This window comes from Anastrepha obliqua, chromosome 2 (genome assembly GCF_027943255.1).
Source record: "Anastrepha obliqua isolate idAnaObli1 chromosome 2, idAnaObli1_1.0, whole genome shotgun sequence".
Classification (NCBI taxonomy): Eukaryota; Metazoa; Arthropoda; class Insecta; order Diptera; family Tephritidae; genus Anastrepha; species Anastrepha obliqua.
In genome coordinates, this window is record NC_072893.1 from 102,961,729 (window position 1) to 102,976,769 (window position 15,041).

At 32.8% G+C, this 15,041-nt stretch overlaps 1 protein-coding gene across 3 annotated transcripts in view; it reads right to left on the bottom strand.

Moving 5' to 3' along the window:
* Positions 1 to 15,041, bottom strand: part of LOC129237632 (probable G-protein coupled receptor Mth-like 1) — a 41,121-nt gene continuing 26,080 nt past the window's right edge. Inside the window, exons 2-3 of one of the 3 annotated variants that reach the window (XR_008581765.1) lie at positions 13,380 to 13,697; positions 1 to 2,561 (exon numbers count right to left, since the gene is read on the bottom strand). The gene's annotated coding sequence lies outside the window, so the exon portion shown is untranslated. Of the gene's footprint in view, positions 2,562 to 12,045; positions 13,698 to 15,041 lie in introns of those variants that run through there. The other 2 variants (XR_008581766.1, XM_054872505.1) reach the window with 2 other exon arrangements.

The following is a 15,041-nucleotide window of genomic DNA, read 5'->3' on the forward strand; positions in this document are numbered from 1 at the left end:
AAAAAAAAAAAATTAAGTACACCTATTTGCGTAATGATTTTTTTAATGCATACAATTTATCAAGCAGCAAAAAAAATTTGCATTTACTTGTTTCAGATAAAAATTGAGGTGCCTATTGCGTCCATAGTGAACGAGCGTCCAGGAGGAACTGTCGATTAATTTTTAATAATATTTGTGATATTCATCAAATCTACTAAACATAAATAGATACGAAAAGTTCTACGGCGAATAGTTTTGTCAAAAAATAATATTTACAACCGCCTATTGTCGTGCCGTAAGAGTGGTTTGTCTCACCCTTTTAATATTTTCGATAATAATAAATCAACTATCGTCGTTCATTTTTCAATAGTTCTCTTCTGCTACTTAGTATTTTAAGTACCCTCAAAGTATGGGACCCAGTGCAATATTTTATAAAAAAATTTCGTGTCCTAAAACTGTCATATCGGCCATTTTTTATTCCGTTTTATAGTGCCTTTTTGGCATGTTTTTTTTAAGAAGTTGACATATCAATAGGACACTTCGTGCGTTTTCTGTTTTTATAAAAAATTGGGTGATTTTCAGCGAGGATATATCAAATGGCAAATATATGCTTATTTTTGTGGAAGACGTTACTTTGATCGTCTATAGTTTCTACTTTTTTCACATTTAAAACTTTTTTTACTTTGAAACTCGAGTTACATACTTTTAGATTTTTAATTGATTTTAAAAATAAATTTAATGTTTTATAGAAAAAAATCTTGAAGAAATATTTTTTTGCAATACAGCTGAGGGTGCAATAATAGCCAACTGCAAATTGTAAACCCGCGTTCCTCCGATTTGTGAGTTATGACGTTCCTCCATCAAACGACCTTCAAACGAAAATCTTCTAAGACTTTATTTTCCGATGTGTAACGATTCGCTGGTGATCACACTATTTTGTACTTCACTTCATTACTGGCACGGAATTTTCTTTCAACCACTAAAACTCGTATGATACAAAGTGTACATTACAAGATTGCGCCTTCTAAATTCGCCGTGACGCCATCTCTGCAGATAAACAAACAAAAGGAAGAAAAATTACTTGTTTTTGAAGCGGAAGAGTAAGCGAAAACAATGGAAACTGCCAAGAAATCATACACACGCACACTTTCTTGCCACGGCGGGATCGGCAAAAACACACAAAAAACCTGCCTTTGAAGATATTGTTATAATTCGTGCTTCACAATTTATCACGCGCCTCGCCTCTGCGTTTTTATTAGTTCGTTTAATTTAGAAAACACAAATCTTAAAATCAGTATATTCCCAAGCCATTCACAGAATATTTACAAGTAACTAACTTCTCTTTCTTTTGTTTGTTTATCAGCAGAGATGATGTCATCGGTTGTCAAAATCGCGACATATAAGTAGCGGTGTACGGAAGGCGCAACCTTCTGTATTCTGTACAACGTGCTTTGCACAAACTATTTATCACACGCCTTTTACTTTTCATACCCTACTCCTTACGTTTCGTTTTTGATAGCATCCCCCTATGTTTTTACTTTCCATAATTACACAAGTGTTTTTCTAACAAGTGATTTTCCCATAACAAAGTGTACCACTACTGTTTCGCTCCAACAATACCTTACGGCTTGACTTAGTTATAAGATTTTCGACATATCAGATTTTATTATTTGTTATCTTTGTATATTTCGTTGATTTGCTGCAAAGTCCAAAAAATTCAAAATATCGAGAAAAGGGGTTTCAAAATTTTCAATTTACTATGTATTTACTATAAAGACATATTTTCATCTAGAGAGTTACTGTTAATAGACATCGCCATGATTTTTACACATCTCAAAAAAAAAAAGCTGGTGGTAATTTCTGCATATTTATCAAAAAAAAAAAATATTTTCTTGGATTATAACAGTCTTGCAACTGATGAGAGATATATGTACAAATGTATATTTTACCACATTTAATTTTCCTCGATTCTATGGATACAAAAAATTTGCAAAATGGCCATAATCGAGAATGAAAGCCGTACACGCTGAGCATTTACTCCAGCATCAGTAAAAAGTATTTCATAATGCTACAACAACAAAAATAAATAAATCGGACAGCGAATATTTCGACGTGGGCGCGACGAATCACCGATTCCAAATGAATGAAATGTCACTCAAAAGTAATGGCCACTGAGAATTTCACCCTTCGCTCCAACAAACTGAGTTCAAAAGTGCTCGAAATATGACAGTTAACTAACTTTGAACTGTGATCATAAGACTGACCGGCTATGTAAACTCGCCCTAAGTGTGAAATGTGTGAGTGCGTGTGCGCTTTTCATGTGAGATGCCGAGACTCTGACTACATATGTATGTATGTGTCTGTGTATGTATGTAAATGTATGTTTGTTTATTTAATTACGTAAAGATATGTAAGCAACATATGTTTTTATACATACATACATATTTATGTAAGTATTATTACTTATTTTACGACTTACAAATTGCTAAAATTTACAAATTATATAATATGCAATTTTTGAATGATAATTGCCTTTTTATTTCATACATACACAGAATGTAATGTTCAAACCAGACCAAACGCTAAAAATAAATAAATATTATCGAAATAAACAAAATAAAAAATTATTGTACTGTTAATAGTTTCTTTGAGTTAAATAAATACGCGTATTAATACATATACATACCTACTTACGGGTTATGTGGTCAATAGAGATGTACAAACCCGGCATTACGGGATTGTGTTGTTCTTAAGTACCAAAATACATAAGATGAGGTGATGAAAATCACCGTTATAATTTTTATTGCAAGTAAGTCTATGAAAAAAGTATGAGTATGCGAAAAGTCTACTTGCAAAAAGTTCACCTGAATTGACAATGCCAAACAGTCTTTTTTTATTAGTACAGAAAATCAGAAGTTTAGCCATACAAAATGTCTCTCCCGAAATGCGAGATTATAAAATAATCTTAAATTATCAAGCTACGTTTTTCAGTACAACCCTGTGTTTTCTGTGTTATCCATAACTATTATAACGAATGTAAGGAGAAACGTCAAAGAAAAAACAAAAAAAATATCAAAGAAAAGACGAAAAGAAAATCTCCGTTAGATATTATTAATTATGCAGTCGTATTACAGAAAAAGGCGAGTGTCCATAGTCGCTTTGACTTGTTATATTGCCTATTATAAAATGTAATATCGAGTTTAGACGCCCCATACTCCAATAGGAGATAACGGAAAAAATAAAGAAAAAAATGTATTATTTTATTTTTTTAACATCGAATTTTGCATGTGAATTGCGACCTAAGTAGACGTCATTTACAAATTTCATCCAACTGCCTATTACTAGCAGCAAATTGCGCAATTAAATTAAATATTGATTCTACTTGCCTTTACTTCATATCGTTAATAATAATTAAACAAACAAAACAAAAACTAAAATACTCTACCAAACCAATTTCTATGAAGAAAAAACTTTCAAAACAGTCTTTTGCAGCTAATCTGCCCTTTGTGAATGGATGGATTAATTTTTGTAGATTTATTGTTAATCACTGCATATGTGAACGTACTTTAAGTCACCTTTAAATAATCTCGAAAACTAATTTTTTAGTTGGGGTGAGGTACGGAACACTAGAGAGGGCTAGTATACTGGGCGGTATCTCTTGGTTGGGGAAAACCGGAGTAGGGTAACGTAGAATCGGCTGCCATGGAAATGTAATTTTTTAGTTCTTTCGATTCGACTAAAAAACATAACAAATATCCTTTAGTAGGTATCTGGCCTTCTCTAATTTATGATGTGCGTGTTGTTGTTGTTTCACAAATAAACAAAAATTGCGTTTTATAAAAATTTTAGCAATTAAATTGTGAATGTGACGCCAAATCCTTATTGAATGAGACAAAAGTAAAACCTCTCAAATCGGCTCATTCGTTTCGAAGAAGCATTCACCGGGAGATAAAAACGGAAATTACTGGAAAGTATAAAAATCGTATGATTCTCAGCATCAAATAGGCCGATGCTTACAAATCTTGGTATGGGATTTTTGGGGTCGCTGATTACAAACTGGAGGCAAATTTAAAAAATTCAAAAGGTGAACCCATAATGGCGGAAGACTGTTTTTAACGAACAAATTCGGTTGAAACTCATTACATGGTGATTTTTTGGTAGTATTTTAGATGTTCGCATTTGAAGCAACTTCTTATCAGAAAAAATTGCATTTCTCTGTGCATTAGTCTTATTCTTAAGATTATCGAATAAAATAAAAATTGTTTTTTTTTTCATTTTTCGACATAGGCATCCCTTTAAGTGGAAAACTTTTTGTAACATTAAATAAAATTTAATAAATATAATCTACGAATTAGTTTTTGCAGCGCTTTCAAGTGAAATGTATGCTAGTAAATCAATTTTTTTTTTCAATTTATTGCTAATTTAAGGGGTAGTCAGAATTTTCAAAAAATTGTATTTTTTTTTTTTTGCATTTTCTTACACATTTTAAAAATATTGTGTGAAAATTTGAAGTGAATCCCATAAATACTTTTCGAGTTATTCAACAATTAACAAAGGGCGTTAGGGTGCTCTGGAGCGTTCGACAGCAAGTAGCAAAACTTTAAATGCGTTTTTCTCAACACTATGTTTTTTTCACTGGTGATCGCTGTAACTTAAAAACCGCTTGGTTAATTTCAATAAAATTTATACTGCTTTTGAAAAGCACAAAAACTCGGGCCTGATCGAAGGATTTTTTTTTAATTTCGATTTTTTTAAAGAATTAATTGTCTTTTTTTTTCTCGAAAATCTGAAAAATATTTCCTGAGGCCGACATATTGTTAACTTAAAAAAAAACTTCGATCAGGCACAAGATTATCTATTAAGGGGTTAGGGGTAGTCAGAATTTTCAAAAAATCGATTTTTTTTTTTGCATTTTCTTAAAGTATAATGTTTTAAAAATATTGTGTAAAAATTTGAAGTGAATCCGACAAATACTTTTCAAGTTATTCAACAATTAACAAAGGGCGCTCGGCCGCTCCGGAGCCGATAGCAAAACTTTAAATGCGTTTTTCTCAAAACTATGTTTTTCAAACTGGTGAACACTGTAACTTAAAAACCGCTACGTAGATTTCAATACAATTTATACAGCTTTTGAAAAACATAAAAAACTTGTGGCTGATCGAAGGATTTTTTTTTTTCAACAATTTCGATTTTTTTTTTAACAATTAACTGTTGGTTTTTTTTTTCTAAAATCTGGAAAAAATTTTCTGAGAGCGCCATTTTGTTCATTTTGAAAAAAAAAAAAGCTTCGATCAGGCACAAGATGATCTATTAATAAAACTAATTTTTCTTGTCCGATTGGTTTTAGATGAATCTGCAAGGACTTGTGATGTTCACCGCAAGGGACTTCTGGAGAAACGGGCTTCGCACAAACAGCGATAACTTTTGCAATTATTAATTTTTTTTTTTGAAATTTTGGTGAAGTCAAGTTAAAACATGATGTTTTTATGCTATGTTTTTATTTTTGTTAAATAAATTAATTAAGTAGCAAAAAAAAATTCGTGAAAATCATCATTTTTTCGGGCCTCTGACTACCCCTAACCCCTTAATAAAACTAATTTCCCTTATTCGTTTGATTTTAGATGAATCTCCAAAGACTTGTGATGATCACCGCAAGGGACTTCTGGAGAAACGGGCTCCACACAAACAACGATAACTTTTACAATTAATAATTTTTTTTTTGAAATGTTGCTATAGTCAAGTCGAAACATGATGTATTAATGCTATGATTTTGTTTTTGTAAAATAAAGTAATTTACTAGCAAAAAATATCATCAATTCTTCGGTCCTCTGACTACCCCTAACCTCTTAAATAAAATTTAATATAATTTATGAATTAGTTTTTGCAGCAAAAATTCCTTTAGCTTTAAATTTCAAGTAAAATCTATGCTATTAATGAAACTTTTTTTGTTTAATTTATTGTTAATTTAAAATGCAGATATATTTCGTTTCAATAAGAGAACGGCCGCCGTAGCCGAATGGGTTGGTGCGTGACTACCATTCGGAATTCACAGAGAGAACGTAGGTTCGAATTTCGGTGAAACACCAAAATTAAGAAACACATTTTTCTAATAGTGGTCGCCCCTCGCCAGGCAATGGCAAACCTCCGAGTGTATTTCTGCCATGAAAAAGCTCCTCATAAAATTATCTGCCGTTCGGAATCGGCTTAAAACTTTAGGTCTCTCCATTTGTGGAACAACATCAAGACGCACACCACAATTATATACATATATATGTATATATATATAAGAAAACTTAATCGAATTTTCGCTGAGTCTAAAATAACTTAATCTGATCTCGAAATCCCGCAAAGACAATAATTTATAATCTTGACATATACCTACCTATGGATGTTGTGTGTTGCTGGCTTTTAGCTACGAGTGCACACTAAAATTTCTTGCACAGAATATTACATATTTTATAATGAACCAGATATTATCGCCACATTGATTGTATCATTTTGAAAATGTTTGTACACTGCTCAAAGCACAATAATGTGTAAATATTTAAAATTCGCAACATTTTAACTTAATGACTATCATCTCTAAAGCAAAATACATACATTTGCCAAAAAAATTCAACGTGCAGATAATTGCACAATTTCGCGAGTTTGGCAACAGCTGAAAATATTGTTGTTATATATGTACGTATGTAGGTGTAGTAGGCCTGTGGTGAAACTCAAATTTATTTTTTTAGTTTTAGATAGCATTTATTTTTATTCAAAAGGTTTTACGCATGAATTTAAGGCGCGATTTTCTCACCGGAATTAAAAAATTTGTTATACTTTCAGATTTCCGCCAAAATATTTCGGAAAAATGTTAAGATTTGTGCACGAGAGATCAATCAATTTGAAAATACTTAAAAAAAATTCGTTTCCAAAAAATTTATTTAAAAAAATATTTTTTTTTTCAAAAACTTCATTTTAAAAAATATTTTTAAAATCATTTCTTCCAAAAAATTCTTAAAGAAAAATATTTCTTCCAAAACATTATATTAGATGATAGAAGAGTTTATGCTGAAAACGATCTGCATAAAAATATTTAAAACTTTTATCAACGGAACCAAAATAATGAAATTTTTGGAGGCACTTTCAAATTGGCACAGTTCACTTAAATCTTAAGATATTTCATAATTGCGATGGCAAAACAGTACCGATTTTTTTTATTTTTTATGGATGCACTCTAATATGCATATGTATGTATGTATGTACATGACGGATAGTCCAGCTAGAATTTAATTTAATACGGCTATAAATAATATAGTCAAATGGCAACTTTTCGACAACTAGCCAATTCACATTTTCGTTACGGCTGATTACACGATTTGCAATAATTGATTTTAATATTGCCCAACTTTGCTCAAACGAAAAGATACTCATTTTCTAAATATCTAGCCATGAACTAAATTTCTGATACATCACGGATGGTATTTTAGTTGTCAAAGTAAAAAAAAATCGATAGTTTAATTTTCATGCGTTAGATGGACTACCCTGCATAACTCCCTAATAATAGGTTCACACTTTACTTGTACTTTTTCGTGCTTAACTCCCAACCCGTGTTTTTCGGTTTTTTGCGATTTATTGATGTCAAATTGATCTGTTTTTTACTCTTGTTTCGTTTGTCCACATCCTGATTGAAATTTTTACGTTCAAGCCACTAAATTGCAAAAACAAAACGCATATAAATTTTGTTTTTGTCCTATCACAATCACCTTGTATAGATGCTCGTATTCTTCGAAATTCGAATTCTGCCTAGTCTTCATTATTTAGCTCTATATTAAATGTAAATATTTGCGTCACCGCCAACACATCAACTAAATAATACAAAACATTTATAGGAATTTCTGTTGTTTGGCTTCTAATTGGCGCTTGACACAAATCTGCAGCAAATCCCTAGTAAATCAACATATTTCATGATATTTTTTTCAATGCTGACACTACTTGGAATTTCAACCTGAAAATATGTATGTATGTGTATGTGCTAGGTATTTACCATGTCTATGCATACATTTATATATATGTACATACATGCATATGTATGTTTGTATCAATCAATTCACATGCAATGATATTTCATCGCTTCCACATCAACATCAAATTGAAATGCGTTAATTTTTGTTCTTTGCGTCGGTAAAAACTGTACAGTTGTTGGTGGTAAACCATGTCAAGTAAAAAAGTATTTCTCAATAGAGGCGACCTGATTTTCCAAATGTCCCTTCAAAGTGCAAAGCGAAGACAATCAGGCGTCTTCGGTAGATATCTACCTATACTTATGTATAAATATGTATGCATGTATGTATACATATGCATGTGTATAATAAATGGATTTTTGGAGTAGAAGCCCTGTTTTTTTTTATTGTTTGTTTATACAATCTATAAAGCCTGGGAGTTAAATGTTTGGGTGTGGTTGTGTGCGTGAGTGCATGCAGTCAGAGTGTAAATTATACAAACAATATCTGCTGTAGAACTGAGGTTTACATACATTCGTGCATGTAGTATATTTTAAAGGTAAAAGATGTTATTCAAAACAAAAACTATGTTATTTATTGGATTGACGTGAAAGTCATTTGGGCTTTCACAAATAGATAGCAGTGTTGAGTTTATGTTGAAGGACCTCTGTCAGTCAATGAGACTGTACACGCATCGAATAATTGCCATGATTTCGTACGAATTTATGAAAAAGGAGTTTTTTCCTTCGATTTTTTTGTGAAAGAAAAAGGGAAACGAGATTCTACAAGCATTTGTCAAAATGTATTCGAAAATTTTTTTGAATAAGGACAACATTACAAGGCGAGCATATGTCTGCCATTTCGTTCTGCACATAATTTCTATGTCTATAGTCTTTATTATAAAAAAACACCTGAGCATTTCAAATAAACATTTTCAATTATTTTTTTCTTGAACATTTTCTTTTTTTGTTGATTTTCAAAGTACTAAAGTGATGGTCTTAATGGGACGCCTTATTATTTTACGTTCCTTCATAAAAGCAGGAAAGTCGCTGAAGCCCACAGAGAGATATAGGAAATTTATGTTGTTAACCTACGATGTGAAGATTACTAAGGTGACGCCATTCACAAACCGCTATTTTCTGATTGGAAAATGTACGAGGGTCGTTTGAAAAATCTGTGCAAAGTCAGAGAGATGGCACTACAGACGCGTGGGCGAAGTTAGTTTTAGATAGTGGCATCTCTTGGGAAAACACACACCAAGTTTCAGCCAGCTCGGTATATTTCTTTTCGTTTGGCATTCGTTTGAATCGAAGAAGACGAGTGATTTTCCTCAGCAGTTGTGGTCGCGATATTACTCTATTAGTCTATTTTTCAGACTTGGCTCCCTCGGATAGCTCGGACTACTACATATTTGTTCCCCAATTCGAAGAAATGGCTTGTGGGAAAAGATTTTATTCAAACGAGGAGGTGATTGCAGAAACAAATGGCTATTTGTCAGACTTAGGCAAATCCTATTATTTGGAAGGCATCAACAAACTATAATAGCGTTGGACGTAGTGTGTAAGCCTAAAAGGAGACTATGTCGAAAAGTAGAAAAAGTTTACCCCACACAATTAAGTGGAATTTATTTTTGCACGTACTTTTCTAACGTCCCTCGTATGCACGCGCAAATGTAGATGTATGCACGATGCATTTTATCATTATTGGTTTTCCACACACATTCGCTTATTCTTCCTCTTCTTTTCGTTTCTTCTTCTGTACTGAAGTCACGGCCCTGGGATGGTAAAATCTTGTAATCAATCTTTGTGTTGAGTAGAGCGCTCATGCCAGTATTGGTTTAACAAATACCGCACTAGAGATCTACCTGCCAATGTTCTACTTGATCAGTAAAAGTTTAAAATTGACGCCCCGTTCCGAATATTCATATTCAACCAAGGATTTTCACTCTAGCAGCAGCCCCCTAAAGTTCATGGAAACGGTTCATCCTGTGGCAACAATAATTCAAATGTTTTCTCACAAAAACTGAAACTTGAGGAAGCAATCTAGAAAAGCGGCTTGAGTCCGCGTATTACAAAGGAATCTTATTCTTCTAAAACTAGAAAATTTATCTGTAAGTTGTGGAAAGTTATTGTAGCTTATTTGATTCAATGTCGCCGCTATTATATACCCCGGACCTTACACCATCAGATCACAACTTATTCCGGATGGCAATATTTCTGAATTACCAAATTTTCACACCTGAAGATCCGAAATCCCAAGTTTCCAAGATAGTCGATCTAGTCTAGTAGTCACTGCGCCCGCTAAAGATGCTTTCTGTGGTTACAACAACCACAACAACAGCCTCAAATTGCAATTGGCACAGTTTCTTGCTGATAAGGAGCACAAACTCTATGAGTGCAGAAACAGAGTTTCCTTAAAGCAGGCAAACAATCATCGAACAAACTGGAGAATTTACATGCACACGTGCATGTGTATGTACAAATAATTGATAAGTTCATTCTTAGTATAAAAAATAAGTTTTTTTTTCACGCTACAAACCCAAAATCCCTTTCTTGCCAACCCACTAACGTATGTATGGGTTGAAATTAGCAAAAGATGAATGTGTTTTTAGTTAAAAATATTCTTTAAAAAAGGCCGTTGATTTATGTAAATATTATGTACGCACTATATTGGGGTGGCTCACCAAAAAAAATGGAGTTTTTCCACCGAAATTATAAAATTTATTATATTATATTTTAAGACTTTAGCCAAAATATTAAGATTTAAGTGAGCTGGACCAATTGGAAAATACTACCATTGCTGGAGATTCTTATTAACAAACTAATTAAAAAAAAAAAATTAAATAAAAACAAAATTTAAATAAAAAAAAATTTAATTTCTTAATTAAAGCTGGACCAATTGGAAAATACCACTAATGTTGGAGATTTTTATTAACAAAATAATTTAAAAAAAATTTTAATTTCAAAATTTAAAAAAATTAAAAAAAAAATATTTTTAAATTAATTTAAAAAAATATACATATATATTTAAAAAAAATTAATTAAAAAATTAAATTGTATATTAAAAAATTTTTTTTTTATTTAAAAATAAAATAAAAAATAAATAAAAAAATTATTCTTCCCAAAAAATTAACTCAGATGACTGCGAGTTTACGCTTAAAAGGACTGCATAAAAATATTTACAAATTTTATCAACGAAGCTGAAATGTGTTGATATTTGCGAACAAAATTGGGGGCGAGTTAAGTAAAATGATCTTTTCAAGTCTAAATTGATAAAAAATTTCGATAAAATTATTCAAGTTTACCTTAAACTTATCTTCCAAAAAATAGCCTCAAATAGCATCAATGAGTAAGGAAGGCTAAATTCAGTCCGAACTTTATATGCCGCCAAACATTTTTGTAAAATTTAATTTGACTGGTTGTTAATTTCAGAAGTTAATGTTAGAAGTTTCAAATTAAATTTAGCCTAATCTCATGCCCCTGAAAACGATGAGCTGTATGAGCTTTACGACGATATAGACATAGCGCAGCGAATCAAGATCCAGCGGCTACGCTGGCTGGGTCATGTCGTCCGAATGGATACAAATGCTCCGGCTCTGAAAGTATTTGATGCGGTACCGGCTGGTGGTAGCAAAGGAAGAGGAAGGCCTTCTCTGCGTTGGAAAGATCAAGTGGAGAAGGACTTGGCTTCACTTGGTGTGTCCAACTGGTGCCGGTTATCACGAGAAAGAAACGACGCGCTTTGTTAAACTCGGCCAAAATCGCGTAAGCGGTTATTACGCCAATTAGGAAGAAGAAGAATCCAATGTCGGTGGTCGTTCGTGTCCGACTCGTTTTTTATGAAACTACTCCACGGTGCATGAAACATGTTTATGATAAAATATTATTAAAATAAAAAAATTGGAAAACATCTCTTCGGATATGTTTAGTTAAAGCTTAGAAGATACCTTATGAATTTTTTCTAATTTTCTGTTGGCGTTAAATTATGAAATAGAAATAAGCGCCGACCCATCGACATGGATCCTGACGAGCACAGCAGAAATTGTATGCCTTCTATTTAATATATTATTTGAGGTTATTAAAAAAAATTGTTTTCTAGAAACTAATTTTATGTATAGAAAACTCGATTTGTAGAGATTTTTTCAAAATAGAATAAAGGTTTAAATTCAGTTGGAAAAACTGCAAATTATGGCGAGGCACCCTAATATTACATATACGTTACATATGTATGCACAAGTGTGCTGAATATCTTGTTGGTTAGTGGGTTCATTTCTGTGTTTACTTCCGCCACCCTGGTAGGCATATCTATGTACTTGCATATGAAGAATTTCCCATAGGTATATATGTATGTACATATGTGTGTACCATATACCCGTATAACTTATATATTAGTTATATGCTTTGAAGATCACACGTGTCATACAAATGGTATAATCAGACCTCAGTATTGTCATTGCTTTTTTTAGATTCTACGCATTTCTGCTAATGTTTGTTTTAGATTTGCTTATACTAAAGTCGAAGGCGCTGAGTTAATACGAGGCTTAAATAAACATAATTTTCTCTGAATACTACTCGAATATTTTCTATATATACAAAATCGTTCACTGTTTTGTTTATACAATTTCTAGTTCGAGCCAAGCCATCATAAACAACAATAGGAAGGTGCTAACTACCACGGTTGCGTTAATAAAAAAAATATGTTCTTTAAGAGCAAAAACAAAAAAAAATTTATATACGGATATGTTTGTACCTATATACATATATATACGCATGTAGGTATCTATATATATGTATGTAGGTATGTATATGCATGCATGTAGGTATGTATATGTATATATGTATGTACATAGGTGTAAGTATTTCGTACGCGCGTAGTCGAACAACAGTCGTCTTAGCAGCAAGCAAAGATGCAACTCTCCATCATCCCTGCATAACTCTACCTATCCAACAAAGTTTTCGTCTACTCATCAAACGCCTTATCCATCTAAGAAGTACATACTCGTATGCATGTGTGTACATGTCCATCCATCCATAAGTTTTTCTAATAAGAAATCATATAGCATTTTACTTAGTTTTGCACAAACCTTGACGCAAAACCCAATATCTGTATATGTATGTATGTATGTATGGTTGGAAAGTAATAATTCTTGCTTTGCAATTTCTACACATCTATCTCCTGCCCTCATTTACCTCTGCGTTTCCTGCTGCTGCTGGTAATTCGACTGCTGCCACTGTACGCTAACGTTCGCCGCGACTTTTTGTTCATTCAGGCAGCTTCATTTTAGCTTTGTCAATTACTTACATACTTGTACGTACATAGTATAATTTCTTTTTCTCTTATTCGTTGTAGTTGTTTTCTCTTCACGTTTTTGTTTTATATACGTACATATATATATATTTTTTTTTTATTTATTACTTTTTATCCCATTTGGCTTCGTGCTTTCCTCTCTCTTTTTGCAGCATGGTCTGCTTCTTCGAGTATCGTGCGATGCGCGCCCGTCTGCGTTGCTTGCTATTGCTTACGTTAATACTATATTGTTGTTATTGCAGTAATTACTTTTACCATTGTTATTGTTGTTGTTGTGGAATCACTGCTTTGCAGTGATCTGATCTTCGGCATTCGACGCGTACTCCGCCGTCCAGTTCAACTGCTGCTATGGTATGTTGTGTATATATCGGTGTGAATAAACTGCCGACGTCTGCGAAATGAAATTGTGCTTTCGTTGAAGAAATACTGCAAAGAAACGAAAACAGATATGTACATCAGATATCAAATGTAATGTAACATTCAGCCTGTTTAAAAAAAAAAGTTTTGTTCTTTTTTTCTTAAGTGCTTTTATTTTCTGCATATGGCATTTTTCTTTTCATTCTTCATTGCTTGTATTTTAACGACAAAATGCGTGCAATTTTAATAAGCAACAACTGGCTCAGACTAATAAAATTGCGACGATATGTACTATACTTGTATAGTTGTATGCATACATACAAATATACATACATTTGTATGCACATATTTAAATTGACATTCATTACGCAAGTCTACTCACGATTTACTACACAAATATTCCACTAAGAGAAAGGGCTGCACAACAATGCATAGCACATGACATAGCGAGTGAACCATCTATGATACATAGGCAACAACAGCCAGATGGAAAAACCACCTCTCGTCTGCGACTAAAGCTTAACGTTTTACAAGCCAAGAAAAAATAAAATAAGAAAAGTAAAAATGGGTTGTACAAAGTTTGGGAAAATTTTGACCAAGTGGTTTTAGAGATTCACTTAAAAGTGAGCGGTGCCTCGCCCAGTTGAGGTCTTTTGACACTGAAATATCGCACTTTAAGCATTTCTTTTAAACTTCGTTACTTAGAAGGTGAATGTGGTGATGCCTAATTATGTTCATTTTCAATACCAACAGTAGGAGAAGTAGTTAAAGTTTCGGTGGACAGCGAAGCCGGTTTGTGAGTGACCACCATTTGGTAAGTCAAGGTTTGAAGGCCATTCTACATACATATAGATGATCAAGTTGTAGAAAAAGGATTTTGTAACGGCAGTCACCCCTTCGGTAGGCAATGGCAAAGCTCCGGGTGTATTTATGCCATAAAAAGCTACTCAAAGCTTCGCATAAAAATTATCTGCACAATTAACACCTCACACCGCAAATTGCAGGAGGAGCTCGATCAACAAAATAATATGTACGTACAGTCAGCGACAAAATAAAGTGTACACCACATATTGACAAATGTGACTATTTATTGATGTATTTTCTAATTTTAATTATTTTTATAAACAACAGTTTATTTACAATAGCCTCCATAAAAGCCATATAACGTCAAGTTTCGAATTTTGTACAAAATTTATGAAAATTCGGCAAATTGGCCATTTTGCCAACTTGCAAGGCTTGGTTCAAATTTCATTGAGGATTTTTATTGATTGACATACCAAGGCGCATCTATTAAAGATGGTATCCAAGGCGAATTGAGTAACTCAGGTGACGCCATTAAAAAACAGTTACTTTATTTTTCGCGATTTTGACAAGTCTGACGTCAGCTGCGTTCGCAATACAAAAGAAACGAAC